Source organism: Bidens hawaiensis, unplaced genomic scaffold (genome assembly GCF_021521415.1).
Source record: "Bidens hawaiensis isolate Kalapana, Puna unplaced genomic scaffold, B.hawaiensis_p1.1 tig00032426_1, whole genome shotgun sequence".
NCBI classification, from domain to species: Eukaryota; Viridiplantae; Streptophyta; class Magnoliopsida; order Asterales; family Asteraceae; genus Bidens; species Bidens hawaiensis.
Genome location: NW_027495520.1, coordinates 11,081 through 16,781, shown reverse-complemented (window position 1 = coordinate 16,781; position 5,701 = coordinate 11,081). Strand labels below are relative to the sequence as shown.

At 34.7% G+C, this 5,701-nt stretch overlaps 1 long non-coding RNA gene across 1 annotated transcript; it reads right to left on the bottom strand.

Annotated features, from left to right (window-relative positions):
* Nucleotides 1–2,980: 2,980 nt before the first annotated feature.
* On the bottom strand, nucleotides 2,981–5,409 carry LOC143583490 (uncharacterized). Its single transcript, XR_013144181.1, has 3 exons — nucleotides 5,199–5,409; nucleotides 4,783–5,149; nucleotides 2,981–3,775 (listed from the first exon to the last, which is right to left on the bottom strand). It is a non-coding gene; the product is annotated as an uncharacterized LOC143583490 (long non-coding RNA).
* Between the last annotated feature and the right edge of the window lie 292 nt (nucleotides 5,410–5,701).

The following is a 5,701-nucleotide window of genomic DNA, read 5'->3' as shown; positions in this document are numbered from 1 at the left end:
TACAGTTGCTTATAATGGAAATGTGCAAATGCCTTCAAGCGAAGTGAAACTAAAGTACTATTATGAAGGCAATTGTATCCCGAATATGAAACACGGTTGGTGTTTGCTGCAATTCAAATAATTGGCTAACGAAACACGGTTAGTACCTTCTCTTACATTACGAATATAGCTAAGATAGATGAACAAATATTAAGGAATATAAACTAACGTTTATAACTGAAAGAACACGTTTTTTTTGTTCGATTTCGGTCATTAAGAAAGTAAACGTGTTCATGTTTATATATGTTTGTTCGATGACAGTATGAACGAACGGTTCACGGACGTAAACAAACATAAACAAACAAATATAGCCGAGATAGATGAACAAATAATAATGAATATAAGCAAGCGTATATAACTAAACGAGCACAGATTTTTTTTTTTTTTTTTTTTTTTTGTGTTTGGATTCGGTTATTAAGAAAATAATGAGTTCATATTTATATATGTTCGTTCGATGTCAGTATGAAAAAACCATTCGCGAACGTAAACAAATGCTTCGCGAGCGTAAATGAACATAAACAGAAGAATGTAGTTGAGATAGATGAACAAATATAAACGAACGTATATAATTGAAAGAACACGTTTTATTTTTGTTCATGTTTAGTCATTAAGAAAATAAATGTGTCCATGTTTATATATGTTTTTTATGACAATGTAAATGAACGGCTCGCGAACGTAAATGAACGCTTTGCAAGCGTAAACAAATATCAAAAAACGAAGGAACAAAGCTGAGATAGATGAACACATATAAAGGAGTATAAACGTACGTATATAACTAAACATAGATGAACTAATGATAGATACCCATCACTATCCTCCGCCATTGTTCTGCCAACATTTTTTTTTATATTTAGTATGTATTTTGTTTATTATACTTTATTTATTTTATGTGCAGGTCCTGGTAATGAATCAAAGAATCATCTTCCAAATATTCTTTATGTCATTGAGGTTTATTTTGTTTTCATTTCTTCTAGAAGCTTCATATATAGTTATTTAAATGGTTGTTTAACAATTGTTGTACAGATTTGTCTTAAAGGAAATATTTCAGCAATGAAAAGTTTAGTGCTGGTCATTAGCCTTCTAGGGACCAAATTCCGTTGAAATTTTGTGAACGGTTTCCAAGATAACGACTTTCCAATTTTTTTGGGTGCCAATGCTACACACCATAATGCAATGAAGGTATCTCCACTCGCTTCACTTTTTTTTTGCTTTTATGTTTTTGGTTATTAAAAGTGAGAGAATCATATTTGTGTAGTGCAGCTTAAATATGGTTCACCAGTCACAGAATTGCTACTTAATATTCACGAAGTTGTAGCAACGGATAAACAAATAAAAAGTTATGCATTCCTAGATTGCCCCTTGATATAAGTCTGATTCGTATGAAATATTATGACCCGTTTAACTTTGACACGACAACAAACAGACCAGACCTGGCCCGAATTGTTGTTTGACCTGAAATAAAACTGTGACCCAATTACTGATTCAAATATGTTGAACAATAATCTAAATTCGGAAAAATACCCTAAATGTTTTTTTAACATATTTTTTGTTTCTTGGTATACTACAGGTTGTACGAGACTAAGAGCTGCCAAATAGGGTGGCATGGGTCCTTCCTTGTATGTGGGATGCTTTCACACACAAAAGATTTATTGATTATTTGTTAGATTTATATTTGACAGATCATGAATTAACTACTATGTAGGTTTAGTTTCATTTTTATTCATTCTTGTCTACAAGGAAAGATAAAAGATGTGAAAATGGAGATATAGGCTATATCTTATATAGCAGTAGATCAGTACCACATGTTTTGTTTTTGTACAGCATTGGGACCATTGTATTGATGATTATATTTCGATTTCATTTGTGTTTGTTAGCTTGTGCACAATTACATTTTTGAAATACAAGTTGATGTTGACCTTATTGCCAAATTGGGTTTTAGTGCATGCTCATTTTATTATTTGTGTGCCCGTTACTATTCAACTAAGATATGTAAAGCTCATGATTCAGATAGATCACACCAATTATACGAATAAGAAACATATGTCGTATACAACTATAACAAAAGGATTGATAAAACTAATTTAAAACGAGTTTCGCACTGTAAATTGTCTTCGCCGCCGCATCACGCGGGTTTTTACTAGTGTGTATATATATATATGTGTGTGTGTGAACAACTCTTCATAAAAGACCCAACACATCTCTTTTTTTTTATAGAAACAAATCTTCCCAACTAAGTTAAGAGCAAGAAATGTTCAAAATGGAACATCTTTTTATATTGGTTCGTTGTTTAAGATCTTCCCAAAATCTAAAAAAAAAAACCCAAAAACACATCCAATTTAGAATAATGCTTCATCATCATCATCATCATCATCATCATCATCATCATCGTACTCAGTATATCCCACCAATATCAAAGCTATGGTAGGGTCTGAGGAGGGTAAGATGTAGGCAGCCTTACCTCTACCTCATAGGGATAGAGAAGCTGCTTCCGGTGAGACCCCCGGCTCGATAGTAGTTTTGCATCAAGCCTTGGACATAAGGCACATAGCACTCAATCATCGGGACACCGGCTGATCGGTGCATGTACCCTTATCTTTCAGCTATCAACGCCACTACATGATGCCTGATTAACCGTCCGTCACTTTTAACGTTATTTTCACAAGATTAGTAAAATAACGTCAAAATTAGTGCAATTTCACTTTTGCCCACCCGAGGGTTCACACATATATACATCATATGTGCGCACCGCAAGCAGGGCTAAATTTAGAATAATGCTTAAATAACATAAAAACCAACTTGTTTTTTGTCTCATATTTACACATTTTGTCCAATATTTGATCCTTGTTGCAAACTATTTACCAAGAATAATGGTCAAACTACAACAAAAATGAAAACCAAATATGATAGATTGAGAAATAGAATCACCCAACAGCCAAATAGAACATTCCAATATCAACATAATTATATACCTCTACTTTTTTTTCTACAAAACAATTATTCAGATTGGTGGTCTAAACTATCCCTGCTCACACTTTTATATATAAAATAGGGTATTTGTAGGGCCGGGTCAATGGGTCGGGTCCATATTTTGTTGCCAAAATAGAAAGAAAAGGTGTAGGTTGAAGGTAAGTAATAAAGAGACCAAGAATTTACTTTAAGAAAGTTTTGATGACGTATCGGTTTTGGGTCCATATGTTGCAGCTGAGCTTCCTGCACGTGATATCTGTCTGTTATTAAGACAGTGTAAAACAGTGAGGTGATCATTTCGATCCGTTTACTTACAAACGTGTTGCTTCGGGTTATGTTTTATCTATAATAGGTCAAAAGGGTTGATTTAAAAAAATCACCAAAAGGGAAGCTGGTTAATACAGGTTAGGTTTTGTCTTTAAAAGGTCAAATGACTCAAATGGGTTAACTTTAAAAACACAAAAATAAAAAAAAGGAATCGGTCAAATGGGTCAAACGACACGTTATCAACAAAAGGTATTTTTGAAAAGGTGATCCCAATCAACCCAACTCAATCCAACACATCTCAAGTCTCAACCAGCACAAAGTTGACCATTTTTTACCCATTAGTCAACACTGTTTGTTTTGCCTTACCAAAGATAATGAATGTGAGGGTAATAAACTTTACCTGAATTATCTTTGCTTCAAACTTATGATACAATAGTCTTTGACCTTGTTGTTACACACATCGGCTCGTTAGTTTCATCTGGAAAGTTTTGGTCCGAGAATTCTGCAAATAAATAAATGAATTTGAGTTTCTCACAGAAACCAGTGAGATCTATACATTTTAACAATTTAATATTTGTATTGTTTCTCGTTGTATAAAGCAGTTGATACGCCCAAAATCATATCTATATTTCTTGTGATGCCATATAAATGAGGACCACAAGATAAAGATGTTCAACGGTGGAAAAGTAAATGACTTTGTTGCAATTTATAAAGTTTCGGTTGTTATAAAGATGATCTTGCACTTTTTCAAGTTTTCTTCCCCGTCACACGGTTTTCTTACTCTTGATGATACTTCATTAAATTTACCACACTTTCGGTTTCTAAGCCAAAAGTATATAGCATTATAGCTCAATATCTAACTTAAAATAGGAAACCGTGTCACACATGTTTGTGCACTAAATGACTTTAATCATCACGCCTTTTAACCTACCTAGTTCCATGATCCATTGAGTAGCGGTGTAACTTTAACCGTCACACCTTTTACAACCCTAGAAAAAGTTATCAACTAATGAATCTAATACAAACTCAACCTTCGGGGAGGGGTGTGGGGGTGGTAAGTGTCTCAAGCCTTCTTAAGGAGGTCTTAGCTACGAATCCAGTTTCCACTTATATTTGTCATTAACCCTATGATTAGCAGGGTGACGCGGTGCTAAATCTTAATGGGTCGTGGCAACAAAGCCACTCCGCCCCTGGTGGGGTCCCGTGAGTTTTCCAGTGCCAAAGACTCACCACTATCATACAAGCGCGTTCATAGAAAGAATCAAGCCTTAAATGATATCCAGTAAACTTGGAAATTTGCAAGTAAAGTTCTAAGGAAACATCATTAGATGGATAAACTTATTAACTAATAAAACAAGAAAACATGTTACTACCATATACGCGCTGCATGAACATACTTGAGACATAAAAATTAAGAGTGAGAAAATCCGAGATATCCTGTCCCTACCCGCACGTGTACCCATGAAAACTCTTTGGACACATACGCTAACACGAAAGATTAATAATCACCTTCAAAGTAATTAAGCGATTTCCCATGCTGTTCAAAAGTCTGCTCTGTACTGATTCCAGCCTCACTGGAAAAACTATTATTGTCCCGTGCGCACAAACTCGTAGCAGTGGTGCGGTCCTGCATTTTGGTTACTCTCACAAAGCATTGTTTACCTGCACGCTTTTCATGTTTTTTCAATATAGACCGGTGCAACTGCTTAACAAAAGATGATTCCAAATTATCAAGATACAGATCATGCTTCTTGTTTGTCCATGCTATCTGTTACAAGATGACAGCTCACTCACAAATCGACATTGGCATTATTTAAGAAATGATAAGTAGTGTTTCATATAGCTTAAAAAGGTAGGAACGTAAAATACATTAGCCCTTTGATGTTTCCTAGGGGTTTTACAACAGAACTGATATGTCATCACACACGTGAAACTATATTGAGCTAAACACCTTTATTGGAACGTTTCACGTTAGAAATACATATATCTGCATGAAGCTGGTTAGGTTTTAATATACGCAGGAAACAACCAAGGGATAGTTGTAATTAAGCCAAGTTGAAGATCCAGGTCTCAATATGCGTAACAGGGAGGAAACCATTCAATTCCACACAAACACTCTGACGCAATTTCTTTTTTCTCTTTCGCAGATATAAAAAAAAGTTCATAATAGGGTAAAAAATCAAAAGCATTTGAACATAGAATCGCCGAATGTTATCACAATTATAGAGTGTCTTTAGGTGAAGGAAAGAAGTAGGAAGTAGCAAAGCAAATCTAACAGATTAGGAAGGGGAAAATGTGTGACTTGTTTAGCAAGTTGAAGTCACTCGATCAGTGATTTAAGAATGTTAATATTTGCAACATGTAACAAATAATGTCCTTTTCGGCTGCACGGAAATCTCAAATTGGGACACGAAATGCAACTGAAATA